This window comes from Apium graveolens, chromosome 4, assembly GCF_009905375.1.
Source record: "Apium graveolens cultivar Ventura chromosome 4, ASM990537v1, whole genome shotgun sequence".
In the NCBI taxonomy this organism is placed as follows: Eukaryota; Viridiplantae; Streptophyta; class Magnoliopsida; order Apiales; family Apiaceae; genus Apium; species Apium graveolens.
The window spans coordinates 269386833-269402912 of NC_133650.1; the positions used below are offsets into that span (position 1 = coordinate 269386833).

General features: G+C 36.4%; 1 long non-coding RNA gene across 9 annotated transcripts; it reads right to left on the minus strand.

Moving 5' to 3' along the window:
• Positions 1-10876: 10876 nt before the first annotated feature.
• Positions 10877-15064, minus strand: LOC141720969 (uncharacterized). Of its 9 annotated transcripts, none has more exons than XR_012574619.1 (8): positions 14266-15064; positions 13876-13987; positions 13395-13511; positions 12562-12743; positions 11895-11997; positions 11483-11554; positions 11184-11399; positions 10877-11085 (listed from the first exon to the last, which is right to left on the minus strand). It is a non-coding gene; the product is annotated as an uncharacterized LOC141720969 (long non-coding RNA). The 9 variants fall into 9 exon arrangements; XR_012574618.1 differs by having other exon boundaries at positions 12562-12746; XR_012574617.1 differs by having other exon boundaries at positions 12562-12690; positions 13291-13511.
• Between the last annotated feature and the right edge of the window lie 1016 nt (positions 15065-16080).

Here is a 16080-nt window from a genome sequence, read left to right on the forward strand (position 1 = left end):
CTAGGAAAGAAGAGCTCTTTACCTCTACTTACCAAAGGCAGTGTGAACTTTGTGCTTAGCTCTCCTAGAATGAGGCTTCCCACATCAATGTGCTTGTCATATCCCATGGAGTAAACAAGATTCTGCATCACATTTGAGATATTATCAAAGCCTGTTTTCCTGCATGTGAAAGCTCTAATGACTGTGTCAAATACAAATGACCATTTCTTCCTTAAGTGCTTCTTCTTGATCATGGCCAAATCAATTTTATCTGCATAATGGACGAAGTCCATTAATTATGAGATTTCTTCAGAGCTAGGAGTTGCACCCATCTTCTCTATGGGGATTCCCAGTGCTTTGTTTAAATTAAGAGCATTGAACTCCACGGCTACCCCTTTGCTACTGCATTTTACCACCATTGTCATCACTTGATTGTCATCTTCATGGGTGGAAATAACAACATTGTTCCAGAATTCATTTAGAACGTCAAAGTACAACACATGGTTTGTTGTTAGTGCTCCTTCAAGATATGACTCAGCCACGGATTTCACAAAGCACTTGAAATTGTCAGGTGCCTGTGACGGGTGAACAAAAGCTAAGAAGTTGGTTCCCTCCATGTGGATTGTTGCTCTGACATTGTTTGTGTTGGATGTCATTCGAAAGTGTTTTGAATTTGAGTGGGTAAGTGTTTTTGAGAGAGAGAAAGCTTGAAAAGTTTGAGAATGGTTAAAAATCACAGGAACTAAGTCAATTGAGATCTTGAAAGCGTAAAGAGGGGTTATGTCGATATATCTGGATATTTATAGGGTATAGATGTGACTTATCGACAAGAGAAGAATGAATGGTTGAAAATTACTTGTAGAGAAGTCACATGACTTATAGAGATCTCATGTCGAGATGTCACTTTCCTGACTCTTATCGAGAACTAGATTGTGACTTATTGAGATATTGTATAATGTTAGGTCCATAATAAAACTGTAGAGGTGGGGGGTGAATACAGTTTATGCAAACAATTCAATAAAGCTTAACGGAATCAATAATTTTTATATTAATCAGATAAAAACTGTTACAAAAGTTCTCTCTCAAAAGTATGAACAATTATCCTTAAGAGCTGCTAGGTTATTTGAAAGATATAATAATTCATTACACATATAGTATAAACCTAATATGTGCTTATATAGTGCACAGTTACACAATCAATAAGGAATCCTAGTCTATTACAATAGGGAATCCTAATACATATCCATGTATGATTGCTTCCGTAAGTAAAGTCCTTCATCGCCTTGAATTTTGTAATCCCTTTCCTTCTTTGATATCTATTGATGTGACTAAGCATCATTTACTGATAGATAAATACTGATGACGTCACCTTCAGTAAATCCTGATCTCAAATACTGATAATAAACTCTGATAGTTTATATATTGATATCATCAATTTCTTCTAACAATCTGCCCCAACTTGTGCATTATATATTTTATTTACAAGTTCTAATTGATGATGTCAAAAACTATCTAAGTGCAGAAATTAAATAAATATATACATTCTTTCAATCAGTAATTTTCAGACTTTATCTTTAATTATGAACTTTAACACAGTCTTCAGCTTCTTCAAGGAACTTCCTCAATAGATTTTCTTTCATAACATCCAAATACCATTGCATCCTCTGTTTGATATCTTTTAGATCATCTGTTGATTCATCATTTTGGTAGATGGCTTCTCTGAGATCATGTAATTTTGAATTTCTAAGTGATAGATCGTCCAGTTCCAGAAATCCAATCCTCTTTCCATCAGGATTAAAATTTAAGACTTCCAGTCCTAGACTCATTTTTACTTTGGCTCCTCCAATAGGCATATCAACAACATATTCAGTTTTATCAATGTACTTTGGAATGTAGTTAGACTTGTAAGTCATCCCTCTCTGCTTCAACTATATTAAATTCTTCAAAAATGCAAACCATCTAGCAGTTACAAAGTTAGTTATATTAAGAATTGTAGCAACAAGTTCTAACTCCTGCAATGGTTTATCTTTCATCTGCTCTTGTGTCAACCTCAACCTCCTCTCAGATTCCAAAAAATATATCATATTTTCTCCAACAAGATCAATAACAATTTATACTGATATGATCTTCTGCAAGTCTTCAAGCATCACATTATCTCCAATTTATGTTAGATTTGCCTGCTTCCTTAAAATTAAAGCATCAGCCACAGATTGATCAACACCTAACCTTCCCATACCACTTGTGATTCCAGGACTTCTAGAATGAGAACTCCCACTGTAAATATTTTTTAATATTTTAGATAAATCTCTTCTAGGTGCAGGCTTCTTGCTTCCCAATAGAAACTTCCTCTTCTCTTCAAAAGTAAGCACTGACATATCATAATTTATGTTCTCAGAATCAGGATTTGTTGTTTCAGCTTGAATTGGCTTTGAATAATCAACAACTTGAGTAGTATCAGAGGTGGTGACTGGTTGAACATCAACATTTATTTCTTTATTAACTTGAGCATTGTAAGAGGTTAATTTCAGTTTATCAGCCGAATCAGCTCTATAAATCTTTCTTCTTTGATGAGCTTGACTGACTTCTTCTTTTTCAACTTTTTCTTCAGTATCAAAAGCTTGAGCTATTATATAGAATGGATCTATCAGTATTTGAGGTTTAGATGCTTTAGATACTGATTTCCTCTTAGAAGCTTTAGGCTTTGGCTTGGATTTCTCTCCCATCTTCTCTTTCCCCTTATGTCTCTTGTCAGCATTTAAGTTTGCTTGGGACCTGAGAGGTCTTTCAACATCTGCTTTACTCATCTCTCTTATAAGTAACCCTTTGGTTTGTCTGTTTGAAGGATCATCTTCGTAAGGTGATTGAGAGATAGCAGCATCAGTATTTGTCGTCCTCATGGATTTGAATTCTTCCTCCAATTGCCTAAGTTGTTCAAGATCAACTCCAGGATTTTCTTTCTCAAAGATTCTTCTACTCACCTCAGAATCAAGTGTCTGAATCTTTGGGTCCTTGTAGAAAATAGTTGTCTTCTTGCCTTTCACTTTCAGAGTTTGTATATACTGACTTGCTTCTGCACCAGCTTCTATCTCTATAATGCCTTGTTCATCATCAGCATTTGTGACTTTTAGAGTTTGTTGAGTTGTTGTAGGTGTCACAGTCAGTTCTTTAGATTGAACTCTCATTTTACTCTTCCTACTTCCTACACCTTATCTAGATTGAGACCTAGTGGCTTTTGATGATCCACTACTCCCAACTAGCTCTTCATCTCTCCTTTTTACAATGTCCTTCTGTCCCCCTTATGCTCTCCATCAGGATTTTCATCATCAACATCTTTCAATGTTAGCTGCATGCATTTAGATTTATCAACTTTCTCCCCCTTTTTGGCAGCATCACCAAGAAGAAAGGAAAGAATCAACTCCATTGAAGTTTGTACCTCAATAAGTTGCCCAGAAATTATCTTCTGATGTTCCTTCAATCTATCCTGATTGGATTCAATTTGAGTTTTTCTGTCAATAATATGTGCAATCTGCTTCTGAATTTTCTTATTAACGGTCAGCTTTGTAGTAACAAAAGAATCTATGATTTGATTAATTTGAGAAGTAGTAGATTCTTGAGATGTATGTAAAGATCTGACCAAAAGAGTACGTTTGAGATGATGTAGGACATCAGGATTTTGAATAGTCTTTTTAGCTGTTTCCAAGTGATTGACAGCATTTATCTTATATATAGGATACTCAACATCCTTCCATTTAGCATTCCAGACTTCATCAAAGAACTCCTTCTTGTTCTTGGCATCTAATTCCTTCAAATTCTGTTGCCTCACATGGTTAGGCCTGTCTTCAGGGAAAAAGAGTTGATTTAGATTCTTATCACGATCTAGAATTGCATTGCTGTTGTCCCCATCATCAGACTTTATCTCATGACCATATTTTTCATCAATAACTGGTTCCTGAATTATCTGCTGAAATTCAACTCCAGCTTCAGCATTTAAGATAGAGTCAGAAATTGGTGATGTATGTGATTCAGCTGCTTCAGAAACTGCCATATCATCAGCATATAACCCCACATCTTCCAGATGAGTAGACAGGTGAGGTGGAGCTTCAGTATTTATCTCCAAGACCTCAGTACCTGTGGAGTGCTGTGGTGACCCTGCTATGAATAGATCTTCATGATTGGACTATTGTGCATCTACAGCTTCAGCAACAACAGGGAATAACAGGTGATGGATTGATAGAGTGAGTGGACTGCAGGAAGGTATCAATACTTAGACTTGCAGGGAGATGTACATCAGAGTTTATCCGAGGGACTATAGACTGTTATTCAGCATCTATTTCTTTTTTACTCTGTGCACCTGCAAAATATAACAAGTAACACTTAATCTCTATATTCTTTTAAATTAGTCTCACTACTCCTCACACCACACAGCTCATAACTTTTAATAGTAAGAGTTTCCTCACAACGATTAACAAATCCTGACTCTCATCTACCTCTCCCTTTTCCACGAGGGATCCTGCCTCTCTTTAATTCTGTTTTTCTCTAAATCTTTTCTCTCATCCTCACATGAATGGCTCAGATAATTTTGTCCTACTGAAATAAGAGGTGGTTAAAGAAAGGTTGTTTGTGGTCATACAACTAGAGGTAGTTCTTAAATAAAGGTCTAGATATAATCATACCAACATGATTTATAACATGATTGATAAATATTGATAATACAAAATCAGTATTTAAAATAAATGCTGATAAGGTGAAATCAGTATTTATACCTTGCGTTTCTGAAGACTCGGTTTCTTTGAAGACGTCCAATGGAGGTACTAATAAGATATCAGTAGATTGTGGTGTTAGATGAATCCTGCCTTTAACATCTATAACCAATATCACTGCTTCAGGAGTTAAGCCTTCATTGTAACTTTAATTTAATAGTTCTTGTGGGGCTGGAGATTCAGGAGTTGTTGGATGACTTTGACATTCAGGTTCTTATGTACTCCTCTTCTCAATATCAGAATTTGACCCCTATACAGTTTCTTGATGAAAGACAGCTGTCTGATTGTATCTTTGAGTATCAATCTTCTTAAAGAATTCCTTGATTTGAGAAACTTCTGCATGAATCTTGGAAGCTTCATGCCATTGTTGAGTGGAATTTTTAGCAAAAGGCTCTATCTCTTCAATATCTGCTGCACTACTTTGAAGTGCAGGTTCTTGTGTGATAGGATCATAATGTGTAGTAGCTGTTGTATCCCTTTGAGATACATGTTCTTGTGTGCTTGATCCAGGGAAAAGACCTTCCCTTTGCAGCCTCTTGACACTCTCTTCTACTTGCTCATGAGTTATTTCCCTCAATCTTTTTCTTGGCTGCTTCATTGGAGAATTAGACAATTCCATGGGTGCATCAGGATTTGTCTGGAAATTAGGATTTGGAGTAGATGCACTATGTGTCTCCTTAGCAGCTTCTTTCTTAATCTTGAGCAGAGTTTGAGCATAGTAGGTTTTGGCCAACTTCCTTTTCCTTGGCCTTGGGATTGTACCAGTTTCATCAGTATATATGGCATTTTGAACATCAGTAGGTGTGCCCTCATCAGTTGGTAGAACAACTGGTCTTGGAGAAGAATCAGAATTTAAGCTTGGAAATTTTGAAGCTAAGGTAGTATTGTCCTCATCATCATCCGATTCTAATCCTGCAAGCACAAGCTTCCTCCTTACAGATTCTGAAGGTTTAGAAGATTGAGGAACTTATGTTGCATCAGCTTTTGATTTGGCTACATCAGTATTTGTAGCAGCTGATTTCCTACCCTCTTGAGGTTTCTAAACTGGAGCCTCAACCCTGGAAGCCAACTTAAGTTTCTTCCTTTTTACAACAGGTGTCTTTTATGAGGCACCTGAGGTGGTTTTGTTTGGGTTTTTGTTTGGGTTTTTGTGCTGGGGTGAGCTACAGGGGGGTTCCCAATGGTGATTTCCTGAAGCTAAGCACTCTTCTTGTTGGGTAAATCATAAGTCATATGGAGCCTTGCAATGAGCAAGTTCCTAGAAGGCAATGGCAACCTCAAAGGAACTAAATGCTCTTTCTTTTCATCTTGTGAGATGAGATCAGAGAAATCCCTTTTTGTAAGCTTAAATACTGACACAATTTGATTATTGGGGATAGGGGTATTAGGGAAATAGATATAAAAATTAATTGACAAAATTTAGCATAATACACAGTCTTTCTATCAGCAGTTAATCTATCCCATATAAAAGATAAAACTACTCAACCAAAATCATAATAAGCACCATGAATTAGAAAGTACCTTATTTGTTGTGTCATGATATGAAGAGCATCAAATTTGGAAGAGTTTTTGTTAAAAGCCTTTGTGATGCAATCGAAAAAGAAATTCCATTCCTTCCTTGGAACATCTTTCGGGAGCCGACCCTTGGCATCCTCCGGTCTTCTGTCCATGTCTGTTGAGTTTAAAGATGGTATGCGAGGTGTTCATTTGCAATAACTTCCTTCGGGATATTCTAGACTTAGAACATCCTGCGGTAACCGACCCTTGGCCATTTCTGGTCTTCTTTTTGTGAGTCGTTCTTTCAGTCCTATGACATGTACTCGACTTTTTTCATTCTTTTTTATCTTTTTTTGTCATTCATCTGAGTACATGGAATAATTAGTCTCTTTATTTCCGAATACAGGGACATGGACCTATCGAACTTTTTAGCGGGGACCTCCACTTCTCAACCCGAACTGACAGGGCGAAGGCTCTTTGGGTCTGTCGCCTCGTATCCTGCGACCAATAATCGTTCGGAGTTGTCCACAGAGAAAATGGGGGGGGGGAATGTACGCGAATATTCAATTCCTTGGGGTTATTTCTGGTTGTACCCTGTGAAAGCTTGTGAAAGGATTTATGATACTCCACCTGTGCTTAAAGGGTACAGGGATCGTGCGGTTTGAATTTCCGAAACTGCCCTCAAATGTAGCTTCCGAGTGCCCCTGCTAAAGATGGTATTGCTCTGAATAGATGGATCCGAATGGATTTATCCATATTAACTACTTCCATAACCGCTGCCTTCAGGCTGGGATACAGCCGCTCACATGACTCTTTTGGTTTCATTATGATTTTTGAAAGAACCCGAAGATCCTGGGTTTTTACAATATTGCCAAAAGGGCCGGTCGGGCTGATTGGACGACCACAAACTCAAGCAACAAAACCACCCATACCCAATGGTGATTTATCAGTGGTCCGAAGCTAGCCGAGTTTTTGGTGTGGTGAGACTTTGACCCTACTAAGCTCCCGATGCCTAATCTGAACGATAAAGAAAAAGATCTTTATGCCGCTTTGGTGCATGCTAAGGTGGATTAGCTTACCATCGAAGAATATCAGGATAATGATTGGCTACTTAGTTTATGGGGTGAGGGTAACTGATTTCCTTCCTTCATCTCTTTTCTGTATTTTATAATTGATTTCTTTCCTTCATATTTCCATGTATTTTATGTACTTGGTGATTTTAATATGAGCTTATTTAATTCTATTTTTGTTTCCCTTTTTAGTGTCTTTTAAGAAATATTTGATTGAGAGGAAGAAGCTTAAGTCCGCGGAGAAGAGGGCGGTCGAAGAGGCGAGGCTGGCGAAGGATGCCAGGAAAAAGAATAAACCCAATCTTTCAGCTACTGCTGGTGAGGGGGATGATACCAGTCTACAAGAGCCGTATGCTTTAGAGGAAACTCCTACTCAGGGGGATGACCTTATGCTCTTGGGTGAAGGAGTCCCTGGCAAGTGACTTCGGAGTCGCGATGGGGTCGTTAAGACGTACATCTCAAATTAGGGTGTACTGATGAGCGAACACATGATGTATCCAATCATGGAGGCCATGAAGGAGGTGTCGTCTGATCTCTGCCGACTTCAGCTGCATGCGGATTGTTCGCTCTTTGCTGTGGCCTTCCCGATGGAGGCTTGTATAGAGCTGATGTCTTTCTTCTCCCTGATAAGTGTCAATTTTTATGCTTCGTTCATCCTTCAACTGTTCCATTTGTTTTTTTATCATTCAGGCTGATCGAATTTCTGCATTGTGTATCTTTTTTATCAGGCTACTTTTTGGGCCGATATTGTTGCGGATATGGTGCGGGACATGCAGGGCCGGGTGGCAAGGCCGAGGAGCTTGAACGAAGGGCCATTGTTCTAAATAATGATAAGCAGAGGCTGTAAAGGGACTGGGCAAAGGCGAACGGGTGCATTAGTCTTCACAATGATCAGCTAAAGAGGTCCCGTAAGGAGCTTCAGAAGACGAAGAAGAAGCTAGACCTCATCGAGGAGCGTTGTTTCAGTTCAGGGCTGATTATGTCCTGGAGAACGCCCATGAGCTTCGATGGGATTATAAACAACTTCTGGATGATAGCCTCGAGGACCCCATCGGTCGGGCCATGGTGGATGCTCCTCCGGAGGTATCTTCAGACAAAGATGAAAAGCTTTCGGATCTTGAGCCTCAGTCCTAGATCTGGACTTGTAAATTTTTTAAAGTTTGCTAAATACTTTTGCCTTTGGGCTTGTTTAAGTCTTAACTACCTTCGGGCGTGCTATTTGGGGGCCTTCGTGCCATTAATTTCATTTGTCTTGTTTATGCTTCAGCAATTTGTTATAAAAGACATGCCTGTACTTCAACAAAACTAAGACAATTTTTCAACCCTAAGTAAGTTATATTGTTATCTAAATTTGTATTTTGTATTTGGAACACTTAAAGTCTTTAAAAATGCAAAGGAGCGGACTGGAGTCTTTTTCCTAAAACAGTATCAAGCCTAAGGATTCTATCTGGAAGAAGATCGAGAAGATCATGCCTCAGAAGAATTTTGAAGAAGCTTGGAATTGAATAAATCTGTTTGGAGAAAAATATTTTAAGTCAAGATCTCTACAAGTCACAGATTTAATGTTATAGAGAAGTCATTCGAGAACTCCAGAAAGTACCCGACGGATAAGCAATATCTACTTGATAGATGAGCAATATCTACTCGACGGATGAGCAATATCTACTCGACGGATGAGCTATATATCTACTCAACGGATGAGCTACATATCTACTCGACGGATGAGCTATATATCTACTCGACGGATGAGCAATATCCACCGGGAGTGGAGAAGTCAGGAAAGCTACTCGAGAACTCAAGAAGATATCGACAAGCCAATTTAAAGAACTGAAGATTGGAGATATCGATAAGTCATTCCTTCACTAGAGAACTCAGAGTTATCGATAAGTCACAATGAAGATGTGAAGACTAGAGATCTCGACAATCTGAAGACCTCTACAAGTCAAACTCAATATGGAATGCTAGAGATCTTGATAAGCCTATGTACTTATCGAGATGTCAAGTGTTCTATTAATTCAAACTGGAGATCTCGAAGTACAGTCTCAAAGTACAGAATTGTAGATCAGTTCAATATCCAAGATAAATAATAAACAAACAATCCAATAGCTGGATTGACAAGTCTACAAAAAGCAGCTTGAAGAGTGTACAAGATCAATGGAAAAGATTAACTGACAGAGGAAGATTTAAGTAAACACGGGATGTTAAAGATATGTTAAGCCAGAAATAGAAGATCTACTTTTCTATAAATAGAAATGACAAGTGACAGTTTAGAAAAGCTAATAGCATGTTTATTATCCACTGTGTAAACCAACAATTAACTGAGTTATAAAGTTAACACTGATCCTCTAGTTAGAAGTAACAATTTAAATCAAATCTCTTGTATCACTCTCAAGAAGAAGCTGAGCTCTTTAACATCAAAGAGCTTAGAAATTTTGTAGCAAAATAGTCTTAATTTTTAATATAAAAATTAAGTGAGTTTTGAAGATTTGTGTTCTTTATATTATGAAAGTTTAAATTCTGCATGAACACTTTTCTATACAAGATTTAATTTACTTTGTTCCACCATTAACTTTCAAGAAAAGCCTAAAATCAGAAAAACACATTCACCCCCTATGTGTGTGATTCATTACCTAACAAGTGGTATAAGAGCAAAATATGAAAGTAAACAGATTCAAGATCTTGGAAGAATGAATACACAGAAAATCAGTAGCATCAAAATTCCTACCTTTGACAAAGCTAACTACACTCTTTGGAAAAAGAAAATGATGTTGTTTATCAAGATGGCCAATCCATTCTATATTCAGATTCTCAAGAATGGACCCTTCATTCCTATGGTAAGAGTTGAGGAATCTACAGATGGAGACATGGTCATACCAACTCATTATGCTCCAAAAGATCCTGCTGACACTACTAGAAAAATGCCCTTAGACATCGGTTATAAACCGATGTCTTTTTTTTCAAACCGATATCTTCGCATGTGTAGAGAAAGTTAGGGGTCTTTAACATCGGTTTTTAGCCGATGTTAAAACTTAACATAGACATCGGTTTTCTGAGCAAACTGATGTATAATTAGCCTTTTTTTTAATAACATGTTAAAACTAGATTGTGAAAAATGGTATTTAGGAAGTTAAAAAGCACTATAAACATATAACATGGAAGAACTTTTAACTGATAGACATCAAATTCTTAAAAAAAATGATGTCTTAAATTCTATAGTACATCGGTTGGTCTTTGGAAGCGATGTTAAATAGGACCTTATACATCAATTCTCTTCCAAGATACGATGTTATATGTTATATATTATATCGGTTTTCCTTCATGTAGCGAAGTCAAAGTTCTTATTTAACATCATTTTTCAATGGAACTGTTGTGCATTGCAGTGAAAGACATTGGTTTATTTTAATTATTTTCATATAAAATTTTACTTTTGACATCGATTTTACTTTTGACATCAATGTGTTTTAACATTTTAGACATCATTTTCATTCCATAGATTCATGGGTGGAAAGTGATATAAACCATAGACAAAAGAAGCATTTAAAAAAATAATAATAAAAAAAAATGATAATGTCATTAATAATGTTAGTAATATAATTACTGTTAACAAAAAAGCATATACAAACATACGAAAATTCATTCTAATATCACAGAAATCACATCTGCTTCAACTACTGTAAGACTATGGTTTGCGATGCCAAAAAAGAGTTCATCATTGAGTGCAACATTGATAAATCGGAGGAGATATGTTTTTCCTGGATTCATCTTTAACTTGAATGTGTCTGCAGATGAAGCTAAAAAGAATTAGAACACATGAATTTTTTTGAGAATTTTTGTTAGGTTTCTATATCATATCCATGCTAATGTATTCCGTGAGTACCTTTTGAGGAGCAGTTGTACAAAGGTCCAGGAAGTCCATTAAATATATATGCATCCGAAACATTAGGATCTCCACCAGTGATTAACAAAATGTTATTGCAACACGTTTTCTATCCCTTTACGCATAATACAAGTCTCTGCCACTTCACATGCTGAACTTCTGAGGAACAGGATCATAGTCATCAAAGTCTAGCCTTGGCGCTCGCTCCTTCCCAACCTGATTGAAAGCGTACTTTAGTTAAACACAATAATGTATGTGTTTTAACAAGGAACTGCTGAAAATTGGGAGAACAAATTTACCCTTGACAAGTACGCAGGGTCACATGACATTAGTTCATCTGTTGCAGTGTGCTTTTTGATAATGCCATCATCCTGGAACAAAGTAAATAAATCAAAAAATAAAACCTAGTATCAACAGGACTTGGACAATCACTAATAGGACTTGAGCAGATTAAGAACAGGTAAGTTGAAGAAACAATGGAACATCACTGATTCTAAGTGACAGAGAAGAGATATAATCAACCAAACTCAATGCACTACATTACCAATCAAGATCACCTTAAATTCATTGGATATAGTTCAACCTTTTCACATGTAGACATTGTTTAATTTTTTTTAGTGCATATTTTTTGAAACTAATTTTCTAATTCTTAACCATTTGTAGAGAAAAACAGAGACATAAAATAATAAAAAGAAACAGAGGAGCATGGACCTTAGGATGATCTGCTTCCGTATGTAAGTACAAGATTCCCTTGGCTGAAACCCAGTGCAATTCTTGTTCTCATAGCAAAACTCATAGGCAACATTAGAAATAACTGTCATAAACAAAAAACAAAAAGTTCGTTCAGAAATCATGTTTCTTCTCGTACATACCTTTATGTTGTGTTATCAAATTTTATTTCATAGAAACTTAAAAAGGTCTGAAAGTAATATTATGTGAAAAATAGTTATATGAGCCATAAGTAAGATATAAATTATATCTCACATGTGATACCGTATTAACAGATAACAAATTAGAAGTAGACTCTGCAGTTTAGCACAGTGGACTTACCAACCATATGGTTGAACTGGCTATATTTGTGCTTTTCTCATACACATATCTTTTTTCTCGAATCACAGCAAATAAGGTTCAAATAGTTGTGCTCCTATATTCATATATATTAATAATGATCCTAGTTTTTTAAGTTTACATATATAGGTTATAACTAGCCATGAGATACCGAAATACACTTAACAACCACCACTTGCAGGCTCAATCGGGCTTTAAAGGCCATTAGCGCTAAGTGGTACAAATGCAATTATTATATACAAAATCCAAAGTAGTTAATGTATTGAAATTGAAAAGGAGAACGGAACTTAAAGAAGAACAGTATATATACCTTTTTTGCGACGGAGGGAACTGTTGAAGCCATTTTGCAGCATCCGAACATATGTCTTCAATTTCTGCCATCCGAATGAAGACAAGGGCTGAACCTCCCATTTTTTGCTCTAGGAATTGCTTTATTCACCTGAATAGAAGTGACTCTGTGTTTCTGAGGCTTCAATGGGAATGAAGTATTATCTACTGACATACAGAAATGAAGCACATAAAGATTTAGTAACAAACAGAATTGGTAAAAAAAAACCTGAAGTAAAGAGCTATTGGTTTTCAATGAAGAAGTTGTCAAAAAAAGAGTTAATTAAATTCTATAGAATATTAAAAAAGTTCAGGACTATAAAACAAGATTCAGTAACATTTAATGATACAACAAGCTCATAAAAATTGGTTGATACTTTATTAGAAAGTATGTGGCTTGCGGAGCATGGTCCAATTAACGTAATCGTAAGGCTTCCCCTTGATTATTCCTTATCTATAAATTTACAACAGAATTTCGTAATGTTAGCAGTATATAGTTCCAATTAGGTATGATGAATCTGTGTTTCTCCCGTACATGAGCAGCACCATGACTAACATGGAGATTCCGATTCTGGGGTTCATTAAACATAAAACAAGAATCCAAAGTAAAAATTAAAGTAAATAAAACTACATACTAAAAACTAAAAACACATATATTGATTGAGAAACTTGAATATTGGAGGGGACAGGAAGCCTTAATAGGCAAATGTACCTAGGAAAATAGCAGGGCATTTATTAGAAGACATAACGGGGGGTGTAGAGTCAGCTCAACAACAACAATAACAAAGCGAAGCTCAAAATGTTGTGCAATTGCACCTTCTTTAATTCCATGCCTAAAGGACTTGACATCAGGGAACTCTTGACCAACAACAAAAGGTTGCTCTTCCATAGCTTAACTTGCAAAATTGCCCTGCCTCTCGTCTCACCATTTCCCTACAATCATCATCAACCTTCAATCTTTATTCATTTGGTGGAATTAATTTTCCAAAAAAAAATGTAAAAAAATTGATTTGGAGTTAGTAAATTAGATATATAATCAGGAAGTGAATTAGTATAGATAACAAAGGGCAGACCTGGCAGTGTTCAACTACTATTTGATTATTTTATCAATTTTAAATGATTAATGTTCTCTTCCCATTTGTATTACATTTTTTATTAAAATGGTCTAAAATATCATGAACTCATAATCTAGGGAAATGACCCAAACTATCACGTAGTAAGCAAGCCATACATTTTTTTCTACCAAACACAAAATATACCAATACAAAATACACGCAATAAAAACCAAGAACCGTACATTATCATAACTGCAGGAAACATGTTCCACAGCGGTGTTATTAAAAGCATCACGAACCAGAAGAAAGATCACCACACCGTTGAGCACATACATCTACTAAAAATCTCAACATCTTCAAACCACCATGGAAGTCAGAAACAGACAATAAGCATCACCGAATAAAATCCAGTAGGACTATTTTTAAACAAAGAAACAAGTCAAATTATGATAATATGGTAGGAAAGTACTATTAAAAGTCAACCAATTTTACAAGTTAAGCCCTCCATGATATGATATTCAGTAAATATAAACTACTTAACAGAATCATACAAAACACATTACCTGATAATCAGAAGACTATAAAAAATTGATAATAAGATAGATACATTACACTGTTTACGAAAATGTTACCTAGTGGGATCAGATTCGTTATCAGCAGGAGCGAGTCCTCCCTGCAATTCACCAATTCTACTCCACCTTCTTTTTACACCTCTTTTAAAAACCACCTCTTCTTCATACCTCTTATTATTATGATGCTGCTCATTGTTGCACTTTTTCTCTTGAGCATTTCATCAAACACCTTCTGTGCAATAAAATCCCGCAGTACAATTAAACAAAACTACGTAGTCGAGGTTATCAAGGAGTTTCCTCCTTGGTTAACCTCCTCGGATGAACCCTTCACTCTCTTCTTCTCTTTCTTCTCACTACTCTCACCTTCACTAATCTGCTTCTTCTCCGACTTACTAACCTTCACCTTCCCCTCCTTCCCATCTCCCTTTTCCGCACCTCCATCATTCACATCATCAAAATCCTGATCAAAATCCAAAACTCTCTTAGTCACTTTCCGCACTTCTCCATCCACACGCAAAATACCCCCATTAGACAAAACAAATCCAGGACTAAAATGACAACAAATAATGAATAAATGAAGGTGAGTAGATAAACAAAATCAAGAAAATTAGGTAAACATGAGAATAGATTGGAAAAAGTAAAATAGGTTTGTACCAATCGAGCTCGATTTATGAATTAATCGAGTTTAATTTATATAAATAGGGGTTTTAGGTTTAGAGAAAGTGAGTGAGAAGAGAGACAGTGAGAGATGATAGAGGAGAGCGACTGTGAGAGATGAGAAGAGAGACGAGAGAGTGAGAGAGAAGAGAGGCTGTGAGTGAGAGAGAAGAGAGAATGAGAGGGAGGGAAACGTTTTTGATCTAAGGGGGAAAATTGAGAATAAAAAAATTGTTAAAGGGGGAACTTTTTGGTTTATTAACGGGGGAAAGAAAAAAGTGAGGCATTTTTAATTTTTTAAAAAATGATAACAAACATCGGCTAGTTAAGATAGTGATGTCTTACAACCCCTTTAACATCGGTTTTGAAATGACCAATGTTAAAATTGCTATTCACATAGTGACATTTCTAACCGATATTAAAGGGTTGATGTCGCAGACATTATTTCTAGCAGTGTGAGTATTCTGATCCTGAAAAGGAGAAAGTTTCCCTGGATAGCAGCTTGCAAATGATATTAATTGAGTCACTTGACAATGTGATGTACAACAATATTGTCAACTGTGACACTGCCAAGCAGATATGGGAAAAGATTGAGATACTATGTGAAGGAACTGAGGAGGTTAGATCTAATCAAAGAAGGATACTGATTTCACAGTATGAGGGTTTCATGGCTAAGCCTAAAGAAAACATTACTGATGTGTTTGAAAGATTTAATAAGCTGATAAATGACTTCCAGGTTCATGACAAATACTATGAAGCTGAAGAGGTGAATCTAAAGTTCTTACTTACTCTCCATGACCATTTGGAAAAGAAAATCTCAGCAATCAGGGAAGGGAGAGACTTGAGCAGAATAACTTTGGAAGTTCTATATGGAATTCTCAAAATATATGAACTAGAGATGATTCAAAGGCAATCTTTGAGGTCTGGTCAAGGACATGTTGTGGATGGCTCAAGTGCTTTAATTGTAAATGAGAGCCAAACATCCAATGATGAACTAAGATCCCAAACTTCAGTTGCCTCAACAAGTAAGCAGAGAACAAATGATTCACATGAGCAAGTCATACTAGAGTTGGAAAAGGATGAGTTCTACACTCTTGAAGAACTGGATGAGCTAGATCAGTCAATGGCCTATCTAGCTAGAAAATTCTCTAACATTAGAGTAAAGAAACTTCAGAAATAAAAGACAATCCTTCAATAAAGACAACAGCTGGAAAGAGA